The sequence below is a fragment of the Hylobates moloch genome, unplaced genomic scaffold (assembly GCF_009828535.3).
Source record: "Hylobates moloch isolate HMO894 unplaced genomic scaffold, HMol_V3 SCAFFOLD_1, whole genome shotgun sequence".
Classification (NCBI taxonomy): Eukaryota; Metazoa; Chordata; class Mammalia; order Primates; family Hylobatidae; genus Hylobates; species Hylobates moloch.
Genome location: NW_026652276.1, coordinates 83631251 through 83648633, shown reverse-complemented (window position 1 = coordinate 83648633; position 17383 = coordinate 83631251). Strand labels below are relative to the sequence as shown.

General features: G+C 41.5%; 1 protein-coding gene across 6 annotated transcripts in view; it reads left to right on the top strand.

The window, feature by feature from the left end:
• The window catches only part of TANC1 (tetratricopeptide repeat, ankyrin repeat and coiled-coil containing 1), a 264732-nt gene that overhangs the window by 34820 nt on the left and 212529 nt on the right, over positions 1–17383 (top strand). The window lies entirely within an intron of this gene.

Sequence of the window (17383 nt, the reverse complement as noted above, 5' to 3'; positions counted from 1 at the left end):
TGCTGGGTGAAAAGAGGGTTGGGGATAGAGGAGCAGCTAGACCAAAGGAATGAGAAGTCGGATGGACAGGACCATCCTCCAGTGTCCAGACTGGGCATGTGCTGTCATGGAACTGGCAAAAAGTCCAAGTGACACCAACTTGTTCTCAGAAAGGGGCTGGAGGTTACAGAGAAGTGAGAGAGCCCAGCGTGGGGTGTGCCTGTGTGATCCAAAGACAGTCTTGTCAGCAGAGGATTCTTCCCAGTCTGGGACCTGCGGCCGGAGGGGCTGGCGGTATGGACAGTGTGGACATGAGTTCAGCCTGGGTGCCTCTTCTCATCTTCCTCCTGAATGCCCTTTCTTCCTGCTGGCCTGCCCGAGGGGACCCAGGCTGCCCATTGAGCCTGAAGTCAGCAAGCTGATCGTGAATTTAGGTACATGAACACAGGGAGGGGGTGGCAGTGAGGAGGATTGAATATCTTTCTAATGCTGACAGACCAAATGCCAAGGGTGAGGGTAAATCATGACCAATTACCTGGCTTTGTAGATGATCAGCAAACTGCAAATATTTTGCCACAGATTTTCTTTGTTTTTAGCAGAATGGTATGAAATACATACATGAGGAAATAGATTTTATCTGACTCCTTCACAGATTTTGAGGTTGTAACCTGTATCTTCTAAGGCGTGGCCAATGGTATTTGTGATCCTCTGGGTGCAGATGTGGATTTGTCTCAGATATTTGGGTTTAGTGAGGTGTTTGTGAGCTGCTGAGGAGGGAAATGTGCTCTCGAGAGTTTCTGTTACCTTCATGTGTTTACTTCAGATTCAGCAGGATTCTTTTACTGTCTTGCTGGTGGTTCTACAATCTGTGCTAAAAGCAGGCTGCCTGAGCAGGGCTTTCTGTGTAATAGAGGTGACCATGGAGAGTGTGGTTCTGTGATTATGTAATAATTTTGAATAAATAAAAAGATGTCTCATGGCAGGTCCTATAAGGGCAGCCTGGAAGTGACATCATGAGGGATTAAGTTGCACTGCAGCTGAATCTTGCAGCTATCAGACACGCAGCAGTATGTCAGCTGTAACCTCCAGGTGTAAATAGACCTTCATCAGCATTGCTGGAAAGTGCTGGGAGGATCCAGAGTGCTGCGGGATGCTATCCATCAAAAGTCGTTTGCAGAACTTTGTTCCTGGCTGTGATAGGTTTTTAACCCCTGTAGCTGACTGGATCTGTGGAGCTTTTCATAGTTTATTTCAAGGAAAGGTAGCGGGTATATGTGCTCACTGGTGCCAAATTCAGATTGATCGTTTTACTGTCTCCTTTTCTGCCCCCTTTTCACCAGCTAAGAAACAGGAGCTAGGTAGAATTTGCCTTAAAATGAAAATAGGACTAAGGTAATGTTAAGGGAAGTAGCGAAGTAGCCCTTTGTTTTGGGAAATAGTAATGGCTAACCTTATAATGACTAGTTACCTTCTGTGCTTTCTTGGAATTACCTACAGGATGCTTAGGAACAGGATTGTGTCTTTTATTCACTGCCAGTCCCTCAGCCAAAAACAGTGCCTGGCTTTTACTAGGCACTCTAATAAATGAACTTCATGCAGATTAGGATTCTAAAGCACAGAGAGGTTAAATTGCCTGCCCGAGGCTACACAGTTAATGGGTTGGATTCCTTAACAACTGGTAGAGGCATAAAGTGAAAGTCACAGAAAATAATGTTTTCCCTTCGGAAGCTCTTCATTAACAATATTTGCCGAGACCAGCTTGGTTGTGGAGACCCTAACCCAGTGGCTCTAGAGGAATTAAAGACACACACACACACACACACACACACACACACACACACACACACATACATATAGGGTGTGGAGTGGGAAATCAGGAGTCTCGCAGCCTTCAGAGCTGAGAGCCCCGAACAGTGATTTACCCACATATTTATTGACAGCAAGCCAGTGATAAGCATTGTTTGTATAGATTATAGATTAACTAAACGCATTTCTTACGAGAAATAAAGGGATGGGAGAAATAAAGGGATGGGTCTGGCTAGTTATCTGCAGCAGGAACATGTCCTTAAGGCGCAGATCACTCATGCTATTGTTTGTGGTTCAGGAACGCCTTTAAGTGGTTTTCTGCCCTGGGTGGGCCAGTTGTTTCTTGCCCTCATTCCGGTAAACCCACAACCTTGGGTGTCATGGCCATCACACACATGTTACAGTGCTGCAGAGATTTTGTTTATGGTCTGTTTTGGGGCCAGTTTATGGCCAGATTTGGGGGCCTGTTCCCAACAATATTGACCATGGTTTTAGAGGACGCTTGAATAAAACTAAAGGCCAGGTGCGGTGGCTTATTCCTATAATCCCCGCACTTCGGGAGGCTGAGGCAGGTGGATTGCTTGACCTCTGGAGTTTGAGACCAGCCTGGGCAACATGGTGAAACCCCATCTCTACAAAAAATACAAAAATTAGCTGGACATGGTGGCTTGCGCATATAGTGCAAGCTACTGAGGCTGAGGTGGGAGGATCACCTGAGCCCAGGAGGCAGAGATTACAGTGAGCTGAGATCACACCACTGCACTCCAACCTGGGTGAAAGAGTAAGACCTTGTCTCCAAAAAAAAGTAAAATTTCTGTATCTATTAATGCTAGTTTTTATAATTCATTTTATTAAAAATAAATATAATTTTATGATATAATTTTATAATTTTGTTATGAGGATTAAATGAGAAAGAACTTAGAACAGTCTGTACCATGTAAGTTGCTATACATGTTTGAAAATTTGCCTTGTCTATTCTGAGACCACTACAAAAACAAAATTGAAAAAGAAAAAGAAAATTTGCCTTGAATGTCATTTATTTTTTAGGATATTTGATGGCTTACTTGGTTTTAATTTTGAAGTAAAGGCCAAAAAAATTTTTTTTAAAACCATGGAGATGTCTTTAAGACTAGACCTGAATAAGAAAATGTAGGCCGGGTGCGGTGGCTCACGCTTGTAATCCCAGCACTTTGGGAGGCTGAGGCGGGCGGATCACGAGGTCAGGAGATCGAGACCACGGTGAAACCCCATCTCTACTAAAAAATACAAAAAATTATCCGGGCGTGGTGGCAGGTGCCTGTAGTCCCAGCTACTCAGAGAGGCTGAGGCAGGAGAATGGCGTGAACCCGGGAGGCGGAGCTTGCAGTGAGCCGAGATTGCGCCACTGCACTCCAGCCTGGGCGACAGAGCGAGACTCCATCTCAAAAAAAAAAAAAAAAAAAAAAAAGAAAATGTAATTCAAGATACAACAGGAAGGCCAAATGAGGTCTGCTTTTTAGTAATTAGAATGTTATGGCCGGGCACAGTGACTTACACCTGTAATCCCAACACTTTGGGAGGCCGAGGCCCATGGATTGCTTGAGTCCAGGAGTTCGAGACCAGCCCTGGCTAACATGGCAAAACCCCCGTCTTTACTAAAAATACAAAAATTAGCCAGGAGTGGTGGTGCACACCTGTAGTCCCAGCTACTCGGGAGGCTGAGGCAGAAGATTGCTTGAAACTGGGAGGCGGAGGTTGCAGTGAGCCGAGATGGTGCTGCTGCACTCCAGCCTGGGTGACAGAGTGAGACTTAGTCTCAAAAAAAAAAAAAAGAAAGAATTTCACATTACAATCTGAACACTACATTAATACAAAATATTTTATAAGCCAAACAACTAGAATACAAACTTTTAGTAGGAATTGTCCACACAGGACCAAGAAAAGTATAGAGAAAGTGTTATCGTTTGGTACAGTAGTCTTTAAACATTTTTCACTTTACAATCCTTTAAGTAAAACACTTTTTGCTCATACCTGCAACATTTGTAAATTTATAATTACACATTGTTTACTAAAGCTATTTCCATTATAAAATACACAAAAACAAATAATGAGACAAGTAAACATGACTAAAAATTTCATTATTTTCTTTCTATACCCCTAGAGATCATCTTTTACTCTCTTTTAAGACATCTGGTTTAGAAAGAGTAATCTAGAAGAGGAGACCCACAGCATTTTTTGAAGGAGAGTTTATTATTTCTTTGGAGTTATATGTAGATGAGATATTGACAGAAAAGTATATTGTTGGACAGATTGAATGTAGGATGTTTGGGAGTAAACCAGAAAGCTATCCGTGGCCATTTGTCTAAAAATACTGGTGAGGTATCACAAATCAAACCCCTAAGGATTAAAGTGTCCCATTAGAATTTTCAAATCACTTCCTCATAACTGATAATGCTATGCACTCTGGAATAGGGGAAAAATATAGTTCTTACACAGGTATGCAAAATAGCTTTTAAATTTGAAAGGTATTTCAATGACAGTCATGCACCATATAATGTTTAGGTCAGTGACAGACCACATATACAGTGGTGGTCCCATAAGTTTATATTGGAGCTGCCCTATACAGGTGTACTGTTTTTTATCTTTAATACTGTTTTTTTTGTTTGTTTGTTTTGTTTTTTTGAGACGGAGTTTTGCTCTTGTTGCCCAGGCTGCAGTGCGATGGTGTGATCTCGGCTCACTGCAACCACCGCCTCCTAGGTTCAAGTGATTCTTCTGCCTCAGCCTCCCTAGTAGCTGGGATTACAGGCTTGCGCCACCACATCCAACTAATTTTGTATTTTTAATAGAGACGAGGTTTCTCTGTGTTGGTCAGGCTGGTCTTGAACTCCTGACCTCAGGTGATCCACCCGCCTTGGCCTCCCAAAGTGCTGGGATTACAGGCATGAGCCACTGCACCCGGCCATATACTGTGTTTTTACTGTCCCCTTTCTATGTTTAGATGTGTAAGTACTTACTATTGTTTTACAGTTGCCTACAGTATTCGCTACAGTAGCATGCTGTATGGGTTTGTATCTTAGGAGCAATAGTCTCTACCACAGAGCCTAGGTATATAGTAGGCTGTCCCATCTAGGTTTGTGTAAGTACACTCTGTGATGTTCACACGGCAAAGTCTCCTGACACATTTCTCAGAATGTATCCTCGTTGATAAGTGATGCGTAACTGTATTCCTGAATGGAATGGTAAGGAGGCCAAGTTAATCTTTCAGAAGTGAAGAAGTGGAGATGAGATGAAATCCCTGGACTTAATGTGGACAAGAGCTGTGGGTGGATAGCTGAGCAGTGAGAAGGTGACTTGGCTTAAGGGCCCCCAAACAGACCAGGGTGGAGGTGGCTGAAAACTGTGACAGGGCAGGTGCAGAGCCTAAAGTGGGGTGCTCGCCCTCATTATTGTGGAATATTTGCTGGTACATTAATCTTAGTTTCTTCACAAATTAACATTTTCTAAGATTGTCAATCTTTTACGTGTTTCTGGACCTAAAATATCACTTGAAGAGAGATTATCAAGTTAAACTGGATCAATTGAAAAATTTGCCCCTGTGGATCAAATTCAGATTTTTTGAGTGGTTTTATTTTTGAGAAAATTTTTATTTCAAGAGACAGTAGCAACTATTGTTACTGGAATTTCAGCTTATGCTGTGATCAATATCTGTTATACAATTGCTGTTGCAAACTATGCAAGCATTACTTTGAACCGCATCTGATACAGCTTGGTAGTCCAGGTCATTACTTGCAAATTGATGAGTCCTGTAGCCATAAAATCAAGTATCGCAGCTGTGCCCTATTGAGGGAAATATGGGCTTTTGGTGTAAGCCATCAACGAGCTGTTGATTATTTGGAAATTGTTGGTGACAGTTCTGCCCAAACTTTGCTGCCTATTTTGCAGGCGTAGGTTTGCTGCTATTCATGGGCTGCATAAAATAACATTCAGCCTTTCCTTGGTTTCCAACATGCTCAGGTTAACCACAATGATTCAACGTTCACTTCCTGTTGCCTTTTGGTGTGCATACCCAAAACGTCGAATCTTATTGGAAAAACAAATGTAAAGCAAAGTGCGAGACCATGAGAGGAGTTTTTCTTGATATGCTAGACGCATAGTTGTCTGAATGTATGTGGTGTGATTGATTTGGAAATAATGCTTTCAATTCTCTTTTACTGCATATGTCAAAATAATTTCCTGTTAACTAATATGATGTTTTGGCTTTTGGTTTTAGTATGTCTTAGTACAAATATTCAGGGATAAATTCTTTAATTGAATGCATCTTAGAGACAAAGTATTCGGTTGATCTATTAAACTATCCTCTGCTCAACTGGGGAGAGTCCTGTAGTAGGACTCCCAGGGCAGAATTCATTGGCCTTGCAATATCAGTAACCACCTAAACCAACAAAGGGTAATGAATATGAATTTAAATTTATTTGGGATGATGGTTGGGGTAAGCTGATCAGTCTTAGTTTCCTATTGATCTTGGGGACTGGGCTTAACTACTGAAAAAAGGTGGCAATTTCAGACATTTAGAACTAAAACTATCCTTTCTTGAATAACTAAGAGCAGGTTGGAAAATAAATGATAGATTGCCCAAAGCTTCATTTTCACTTGAGAGTGTTTAAAACTATGTACTTTGATTAGATGTGAGCCTGTAAAAAAATAAAAATAATCGAAAACAGGTGAAGGTGCCTCAAAAAAGCTAAAAACACAGCTACCAACCCCACTACTGAGTGTATTTCCCAAGGAGAGGAAATCAGTATGTTGAAGACATATCTGCATTCCCACGTTTATTGCAACCCTGTTCACAGTAGTCAAGATATAGAATCAATTTAAGTGTCCTCAGCAGATGAATAGAATGGAATATACAATGGAATACTATTTAGCCATAAAAAAGACATTCTATCATTCGAGGTAACATGGATGAGGTTGGAGGACACTATGTCAAGTGAAATAAGCCAGGCACAGAAAGATAAATACCGCATGTTCTCACTCATATGTGAAAACTAAAAACGTTGATCTCATGGAAGTAGAGGTTACTAGAGGCTGGGAAGTTTTGGAGGAGGGGTGGAGCTAGCTAGAGGTTGGTTAACAGATACAAAATCACAGCTAGGTAGGGGGAATAAGTCCTAGTGTCATATAGCAATCTCAGGTGACGATAATTAACAGGAATTCGTTGTATATTTTCAGATAGCTAGAAGAGTGGATTTTGAATGTCCCCAACATTCAAATGATAAATGTTTGAGGTGATACATGTTAATTATCCTGATTTGATCACTATACATTGTATACATGTATCAACATATCCCACCGTACCCTCTCAAAAAGTTAGCAATAATTTACAAGGTTAAAAAAATTCTGTGTACCTAGTATTGGAAAGAAGGTAGAAATTGGCAACATTTCAGCAATGATGGCATTCTATGAATTAACAAGTAAAATATTTAAGTGTTATTGGAGTATTTCCAGCAGAAAGATTTCACAACAAGAGAGAAAAGATCTGGAAATAGGTGGGCAGATATTGAAGAACCAGAGGAAATAGCAAATATGGACCACTGGTGCGTGCCTTTCATTCCTCAGTAACTTCCTTGAAAGATGAGCTATGTAGGGAGCTAGTCTGGCAGTATTCAGCCCTGGAGTTTTCTTAAATGATAGTTATGCTATCATTCAGAGAACATTAGTAGTAAGATTCTTATCCTTAATTTTACATAAAAAAGACTTGGTCACTTTCATAACTAATTAGTTGCATTTGTGGCTTAGATGGGGGAAAACTGAGAAACTGATAGTTGGCAAATACTCAGAAGTGACAGGAATAAAATAAGAAACTGATAAAATAAGAATTTGGGGTTGCTAGGAGTCCTTGAGAAAAGTAGCCTCACTAAAAGAGTGAATCAGGGAAAAGTTTTGCTGATTCTAGATGCATTACTCATTAGGAGAATGCAAACATGCCCTCCTCACTCTTGAAGTGGAGGCCGTGGGCGCGTCGGGGGAGGGCCTGGCTGTGGCAGGCATGTCTGCAAACCCTGGGGGTCTGCCTCACATTGTTTGTACAGTAAAGAAAGATTTAATACTGACACGTGGCTCTAGTTTACAGATTCTGATCTGCCAAATCCTATTTCAAGGATGTGGACGGGAGACTACATTCAGAACTATGTGCTTATAGAAATGAATGAAAGCCTTTTTTTTTTTTTTTTTTTAAATGAAAGCCTTTAAAATTTTTTCTCTGAATGACCTTAGGCAGATCACTCATTCACGCTGGATCTTAATTTCTTATCTAAAAATGAAGGAAATGTTTATTGGAATAATCTCCTAAAGACCGTTCTGCTTCTGAATCTGTCCATTTTGGTTTTTTTCTTTCTTTTTGTTTTTGTTTTGAGACAGGGTCTTGCTTTGTCACCCAAGCTGGGGTTGAATGAGTCTGTTGTGAAGAGCTGAGGATGGAAGGTGATGTTATTTAATACTACCCCCATGAGTGTTCTGGGGCTTTACATGCAATAGTTGCTTTAACCCTGCATTATTCATTCACTCTATAAATCACACCTATGAGTTTAGGATATCACTATCCTCATTTTACAGATGAGAGTGAATAACATGGACAAGTTCATTTAAGTACTACTAGTTAGTGCTTGAGGTGGAATACATTGAGCAATGTCTGTAATAATGATATCAGTGCGTCATTGTAAGGTTTAAATGAAATGAAAAAAGTCATTGTTTTGGGTATTAGAATTGTTCTGGTTTTTCTCTTTCTTCCTGTTTTCTCACAGATTACTTGGAAGTAAAAAAAAAAAAAAAAAATACCTTTTTAAAAGATAGTAAGATCTCAAATCTGCTCCTCAAAGAGGAAACACTCAGTGTTTGGATTCTTGGGATCTGATGGGGGCAGGCAATAAATGGTACGTCAGTTTTCCCTGTCTGAATTCTGAACCAGTTCTGAGAGACAAGGAGAAAGAAAACATGGAATTCAAATTACACCTTAAATTTTTTTTTTTTTTTTTTTTTTTACGAGACAAGGTCTCACTCTGTTGCCCAAGCTGGAGTACGGTAGCAGGATCATAGCTCACTGCAGCCCCAAGGTCCTGGCCTCAAGCCATCTTCCCTCCTTAGCCTCCTGAGTAACTGGGACCACAGGTGCACACCACCATGCCTGGCCAAATTGCACCTTTTTAAGATGATAGAACTAATATCAGAGACTTTGACTTAAATTTTAAAAAAATGATTTTTATATGTGCCAACAGTGTACATCCCACTCCTGAATTCTACAGTAGAGACAGCCTGCCCTCCTGCTTCCTGGCAGTGTTGGGCCATCAAGGCTTCCCATGTGGGGCCAGAAGGCTGACCAGACTTAAACCTGTGCTTCCAGAGAGTAGCTCGGTCCCCAAGAAGAAGGAGGAGGGAAGGGCTGGGACCCATCCCCAGTCTCTATTCCTAAACATCCTGGGTTAGGAAAGTCACTGGAGCTTCTAGGAAGGGGGCTAGTGACAGGCCAGAAGAGGAGCCCAGATGGTAAGCTAGAGGGGTGCTGTCCTCATAGAAGGAAGCAGGAACCAGGCAGACCCATCCCACTCCTGGACCCCAGTCATAAATGCTCTGTGTTTCCTAAAGCCAGCATCATTCAGAATAAATTATTTTCTTTTACTTGAGATACCAGCTTTTGTAAAAGTGAAATTGGATTAAAAACAAGTAACAACAAAAAACCCTAACCTTGTTGCCGAGGCCAGTGCTGCTGCTGTTTCTATTTTAGTAGAAGTCAAAGTAAAATATTCTGGCATGTGTTATTCACTCTGTGCTCTAAGAAAGTCACTGTACATGATTGTGCCAGTAGCAATGTCTTTCAGACCCCGAATTCAAACACGTGCCTCTGGAACCTTAAAATACCTTGGCACTCTATTTTTTTTTTTAAGATGGTGGATAGATGGAAGGCTTCATGTAAACAGAAACTGCCCCTCTGTATTGTGGCGGTTGAAGTCTCTGCCACACAAGAGACCCAGTTTTAAAGTTGTGCTTCCCCTCACACAGTTTTTTCCTAATAGGAGTGGAAGATATTGAGACTGAAAATTTCTGTGGGCAACTGACTTGTCAATTTCTGAAGTAACATTTTTATTTAACAAAGAGTAAAACAAATTTGCCCAACTAAATTATTCAGAGGAATTACAAAACTTGTCACTTAAAAGTGGATGTTGGGATATTCAGGTCATTTAGGAGGCTGTGGTTAAAAATAAAATGACCCAAATATAAAGCTCTACTTTTTTAAAAAAGGGAAGTTTGAGCTTTTAATTTTTGTTTGACATTGGTCCTAATTCTGTTTCTGTGGGGGGATGTAGGAGGCTACTCTTTTGGGGTTCCAAATAAAGAAAAATTCTTCTCTTCTTGTTGGTAGTTTTGCATGGTATTTATGTAGCTCTGTTTTTTAGCCAGGATATATAAATTCTGTATCCTTTTTGATATATTAGGGGGATGTATGTGTGTGACGGAGAAACTGGAGAAGGTCATAAGCAAATGACTCTCTTCCAAGAAAAATTGAAGACAATTCATTAATTGTTCTGGTCATTCTTTTTGTACTTTTAAGCAAGGAGCATTTGAAATATGAACTTGTCCCAATCTGCTTTTGGGCAATAACTGGAGCATAAAATGTTGAAAATCAATTATGTATTTAGGGAGGATGAAACAGGCTGACATATTGAAGGCATATTGTATTATGTTTGGTGCACTAATCAGGACAGTTACGTCATATTCTGCAGTCAAATTGTGTCTCGAGAGGGTGAGACATAGAGGATCACACATCCTGATGTACTTAAACTTCACAGAACATGAGAGTATTTATAATAGGCCTGCCATCTGTCCTGGGAACGAGTCCTATCTTAAAAATTGGCTATGCTTTTGTTGTTGTTGTTGACTGACAAGCACAGAGTTTGATATTTTTGTTTTATACATGCTTATACCTGATTTATAGCAGTGTGATAATTTCACAATGCATTATGTGTTCCCCATGCTGGCTAGGGGGTAAGATCTTTGCAGGAGAGGGTAGAGAGAGTTTTAGATTTCTCCTGTAACCCCAATGTGCCTGACACAGTACTGATGGTCTGTATCCCCAGTTGTAGATTTGCAGGATATTTGCAGAATATTGTCTTGTGTCCTCCTGATAGGAGATGCACCCGAGGACTGGGTTGTGTTGTCTGAGGTCACATAATTGGTAAGCAGCTGTATTAGTTACTAGGGTGGCTGTAACCAAGTACCAGAAAGTAGATGGCTTGAATAACAGAAATGTATTGTCTCAGAGTTATACAGAGGCTGGAAGTCCCAGATCAAGCTGTTGGCAGAGCTGCTTCTTTCCTAGGCTCCAGGAGGGATCTGTCCCGGGCCTCGCTCCTTGACTCGTAGAGGGCCATCTTCTCCTTGTATCTCTTCATTCCATCTTCCGTCTGTGCCTATGTCAAATTTCTCCTTTTTAAAAAGACACCAGTTAAATTGGATTAGGGCCCACCGTAATGACTTCATTTTAACTTGATTACCTCTGTATAAAGAATCTATCTCTAAATAAGGTCACATTCTGAGGTATTGGGTGTTAAAACTTTGTATTAGTCCATTTTCACACTGCTGATAAAGACATACCTGAGACTGGGAAATTTACAAAAGAAAGAGGTTTGATTGGGCTTACAGTTCTACATGGCTGGGGAAGCCTCACAATCATGGCGGAAGACAAGGAGGAGCAAGTTACGTCTTATGTGAATGGCAGAGAATGAGGAAGACACAAAAGTGGAAACCCCTAATAAAATGATCAGATTTTGTGAGACTTACTCAGTACTACGAGAACAGTATGGGGGAACTGCCCCCATGATTCAGTTATCTCCCACTGGGTCCCTCCCACAACATGTGGGAATTAGGGGAGTACAATTCAAGATGAGATTTGGGTGGGGACACAGAGCCAAACCATATCGTTCCACCACCAGCCCCTCCAAAGCTCATGTCCTCACATTTCAAAACCAATCATTGCCTTCCCAATAGTCCCCCACAGTCTTAACTCATTTCAGCATTAACTCAGAAGTCCATAGTCCAAAGTCTTATTTGAGACAAGGCAAGTCCCTTCCACCTATGAGCCTATAAAATCAAAAGCAAGCTAGTTATTTCTTAGAAACAATGGGGGTACTGACATTGGGTAAATACAACCATTCCAAATGGGAGAAATTGGCCAAAACAAAGGGGCTACAGGGCCCGTGCAAGACTGAAATCCAAATCTTAAAGCTCCAAACTGATCTTTGTCTCCATGTCTCACATCCAGGTCATACTGATGCAGGAGTTGGGTTTCCGTGGTCTTGGGCAGCTCCACCCCTATGGCTTTGCAGGGTACAGCCTCCTTCCCGGCTGCATTCACAGGCTGGCATGAGTGTCTGTGGCTTTTCCATGCGCACAGTGCAAGCTGTTAGTGGATCTACAATTCTGGGGTCTGGAAGATGATGGCCCTCTTCTCACAGCTGTACTAGGTGGTGCCCCATTAGGGACTCTGTGTGGGGGCTCTGACCCCACATTTCCGTTCCACACTGCCATAGCAGAGGTTCTCCATGACGGCCCTACCCCTACAGCAAACTTCTGCCTGGGCATCCAGGCATTCCCATGCATCTTCTGAAATCTAGGCAGAGATTCTCAAACCTCAGTTCTTGACTTCGGTGCACTGGCAGGCTTAACACCATGTGGAAGCTGCCAAGCCTTGGGGCTTATACCCTCTGAAGCCACAGCCCAAGCTTTACATGGCCCAAGCTTTACATGGCCCCTTTCATTCATGGCTGGAGTGGCTTGGACGCAGGGCAGCAAGTCCCTAGGCTGCCCACAGCATGAAAACCCTCGGCCCAGCCTACAAAACCACTTTTTCCTCCTAGGCCTCTGGGCCTGTGATGGGAGGGGCTGCCATGAAGACCTCTGATATGTGCTGGAGACATTTTCCCCATTGTCTTGGGGATTCACATTGGCTCTTCATTACTTATGCAAATTTCTACAGCTGGCTTGGATTTCTCCTCAGAAAATAGAATTTTCTTTTCTATTGCATTGTCAGGCTGCAAATTTTCTGAACTTAGATGCTCTGTTTCCCTTATAAAACTGGATGCCTTTAATAGCAGCCAGGTAACCTTTTGAATGCTTTGCTGCTTAGAAATTTCTTCTGTCAGATACCCTAAATCATCTCTCTCAAGTTCAGAGTTCCACAAATCTCTAGGGCAGGGCCAAAATGCCACCAGTCTCTTTGCTAAAACATAACAGGAGTCACCTTTGCTCCAGTTCCTGATGAGTTCTTCATCTCCATCTGAGTCCACGTCAGCCTGGATTTCATTGTCCATATCATTATCAGTGTATTTTGGTCAAAGCCATTCAACAAGTCTCTAGGGAGTTCCAAACTTTCCCACATTTTTCTGTCTTCTTCTGAGCCCTTCAAACTGTTCCAGCCTCTGCATGTTACCCAGTTCCAAAGCTGCTTCCACATTTTCGGGTACCTTTTCAGTAGCACCGCACTCCTGGTACCAATTTACTGTATTAGTCCACTTTCACACTGCTGATAAAGACATACCCGAGACTGAGCAGTTTACAAAAGAAAGAGGTTTAATTGGACTTTTCCACGTGACTGAGGAACTCTCACAATCATGGCGGAAGGCGAGGAGGAACAAGTCCCATCTTATATGGATTGCAGCAGGCAAAGAGAGAATGAGGAAGATGCAAAAGCAGAAACCCCTAATAAAACAATCAGATCTCATGAGACTTATTCACTACCACAAGAACAGTATGGGGGAACCACCCCCATGATTCAATTATCTCCCACTGAGTCTCTCCCACAACATGTGGGAATTATGGGAGTACAATTCAAGGTGAGATTTGGGTGGGGACACAGAGCCAAACCATATTAGATTTGACATGAATTTTGGGGACACACAATTCAACCCTAACAGCAAAGATCTGGGGTCACAGTCTCTTTCTGTCTCCTAATTCAGTATCTTCCTCTGCCCTGTTTAATAAATATTTGTTTTTTAGTTTATATGCAGCTTGGTCAAATTTTTTTTTTTTTTTTTTTTTGAGATGCAGTCTCGCTCTGTCACCCAGGGTGGAGTGCAGTGGTGTGATCTCGGCTCACTGCAAGCTCTGCCTCCCGGGTTCATGCCATTCTCCTGCCTCAGCCTCCTGAGTAGCTGGGACTACAGGCGCCTGCCAGCACGCCTGGCTAATTTTTTGTATTTTTAGTAGAGACGGGGTTTCAATGTGTTAGCCAGGATGGTCTTGATCTCCTGACCTTGTGATCCGTCCGCCTTGGCCTCCCAAAGTGCTGGGATTACAGGTGTGAGCCACTGCACCCAGCCCAGCCTGGCCAAATTTTCTATTCAAAGAAATATCTACTCCTCTTCTTATATTTCCTTCCATTGCTGGTTTATGGATTGAAATATTTTTCTTAGATGGTGACAGTTTTGCTTGAGGCTGTTTTTCAGTGATTTTTAAAAAATTTATCTCTGCCCTGTTTGATCCTAGGAGCATAAAAGTAATTGCTATTTGATGTACACATTGTTTTTAAAGAGGCATAAACTGCATACCTTGCCTATGATCTTTTCCCTTTTAGTCTTTTTGGAACACTTCTTTGGCGCCCTAACAGGGGAAAATGATCAGTGTTTGAGGGTTTATTATATGGGACATACAGCCACCATTGGGACCTTAACTGTTAGGCAACGGTGGAAATCAAGCTGCCAGGTAGTTCTTGAGTTTGGGTTGGTACTCAGAATGTAATATTTATAAGATAAAAGATATTATGTTCTCTCACTTTGAATTACCAATAGTATTTTAAGGAACCTTTTATGCCAAACAACATTTGTGCCAAAAAGGCATCAGTTTATTTAAGAAATTCCCAAGTGCAGTGGAGTTTCTCCTTAGAGCTAGGTGTCTTCTGCTTGACTCAAGATTGTAAACTCACAGGGGATGGCCCTGTAAATGTTAGGAAATAAGTATTTGCAGTGGTTCTGAGTTTGGAAAACTGTGAATGCAGACTGGATATACCTGTTTTGTGTGTGTGTCTCAGATTAATTGCAGTTTTCAAAGTAACTTTAAATTTGCTTATATTTCACTTTTTTTTTTTTAATGAAAGAGAGATGCCTTGCAGATGAGCAGTCTGGGTAACAACAACAACAACAATATATATATATATATATATATATATATATATATATATATATATATATATATATGAAAGAAAGGGGTAGGAGAGCATTAGGACAAATACCTAATGCATGCGGGACTTTAAACCTAGATGACGGGTTAATAGGTGCAGCAAACCACCATGGCACATGTATACCTATGTAACAAACCTGCACATTCTGCACATGTATCCCAGAACTTAAAGTAAAATAAAAAAGAAAGAAAGAAAGATGCCTTAGAAAGTGGCAGCATGTAGAAATGTAAAAATAGTACCCTGATTGGGATGTTCTCCTGTGTGTGTTGATTTATAGCCCGGTGGAACTCTTAGTGTATGTGTGCGTTTTGAATACTGTTATAGAACAGGCGTGAATCAAACCTCTTGTCAGTGTTGTGCAGCATCCCGCAGTTCAAAGGCAGCCAGTTACATAGTGCTTGGCAGGAAGCCTTCCATTTTTAATACTGGTTGAGAGAAAAGAGAGAATGAGGAGTCTGTTTGGAGCATTTTATTATGAAGGAAGCACAGCCCAACTGCTGTAGACAGGTATTAAAAGCCTATCCCACTGGCCTCATACTGTATTTGCTACAGATGCATTCCCATAAGGCCTCCAGATCGAAAAGGAAGCCCACTGTTCTGCTGCACAGCTGTTAAAATGGTTAATACTGCGCTTCCCAACCATTATGGGATGTGCCATATGTGGCCTTTGAGAACATGAACTTATAGTGCATTGGGGGTCTTTGGGATTATTAACAGTATAATTGTAGCAAACAGTAGCAGACAAAATTGTGTAGGCTACAGTAATTCTGTTTTTAAAAAACTGCAGTAAAATATATGTAACATAGAATTTACATTTTGGTCCAAAATGTAAGTGTACGGTTCAGTGGCATTAAGTACATTCACGTTGTGTAGCCATTACCACCATCCATCTCCAGAACTTTTTTATCATCCCAAAGAGAAATTCTATACCCATTAAACAATAACTTTCCATTTCTCCTTCCCTCAGCCCCTCTAACCTCTATTCTACTTTGTCTTTATGAATTTGTGTATCCTAGGTATTGCATACAGTAGAATCGCATATTCGTCCTTTTGGGGTCTGATGGCTCTAGTAATTCTTAAGTTGTATCTGTATAGCTTCTACTATGTGCCATTTTCTTTTTGATCATAAAGTAATTTAGTAGATGACTTCAGAATATTAAAACTTGAGGACAAAAAATAAAAGAAAGAATAAAACTCAAGAAATTCGAAACTCTTATTATGCCTTCTGGGGCCTGAAGGTAGTAACATCTAATATTTATAGAGCATGTATTTCCTGTTATCAGGCACAGCTCTGAGCACTTTGCAGATAATAACACATTGACACTCATGCTAGCTCTGTGAGGTAGATACTATTAATAATACCCTAGTTTTGCAGATGGGAAACTGAGGCCTAGAGAGATGAATTCCTTGCCTAAGATACAGACATGGCTGGTGTGCAGCAGAGCCGGGATTGCAGCTCAGTGGTCTGCTCCAGAGCCCAAGCTCCTTCGAGCTCCTTAGGTACACAGGTGCGGTGGGCTGGGGGAGGGAAACTGCAGCCCAGCAGCCACGCAGTGAGCTGAAGGAAGCAGCCAGCGATCTTCAGCCCATGTTAGGAGTGATGGGAATAGAGATTCTGCACAGGTAGTTGCTGAGTGGGAATATAGGCACGATACTGCTGGCACTTGCAAATTTTCAAGAGAAACTAGATATCCTTATTTATGTGTAACCTCCTGCTTTCTAAATGTTGGCAACCTAATTCAGTTAAAGACAAAAACAAAGCATGTGGGCCACACAATATCTGTGGCCCACTACCTTCAGACCTTTGCTCTGGAGGTTTCAGGACAATCTTTTTCTTATCCAGACCCCTTAGCAGTTGGTACTTCTGGGACAGTTGTCCACTTGTTTGGACCTGGAGGCAGGGTCTTAATGATCTTTGCTTCCCTAGCTGCAGCTTTCTTTCTTTCTGGGTTTTTTTTTTTTGTTGTTGTTGTTGAAACAGTCTTGCTCTGTCACCCAGGCTGGAGTGCAGTGCACATGATCTCTGCTCACAAAGTAGCTGGGACTACAGGTGCGTGCCACCATGCCTGGCTGAGTTTTGTATTTTTTGATAGAGACGGGGTTTCGACATGTTGGCCAGGCTGGTCCCAAACTCCTGGCTTTAGCCTCCCGAAGTGTTGGGATTTCAGGGGTGCAGCTGCAGCTTTCATATAGCAATGGTCAGTAAATGTGTGCTGAGCAAAAGTCTTGAAAACACTCATGACTTCTTCCCGAGCACTGCCAAGAGTTCACAGAAAATCTAATTTAACACAAAATAAAACTAGTCGATTTTGAGAGGATTGTATCTTTTCATGTAGAACTTCATAATTTATTGTTTCATTAGGGGCTCCTTTGAATTGACAATTCTGACTA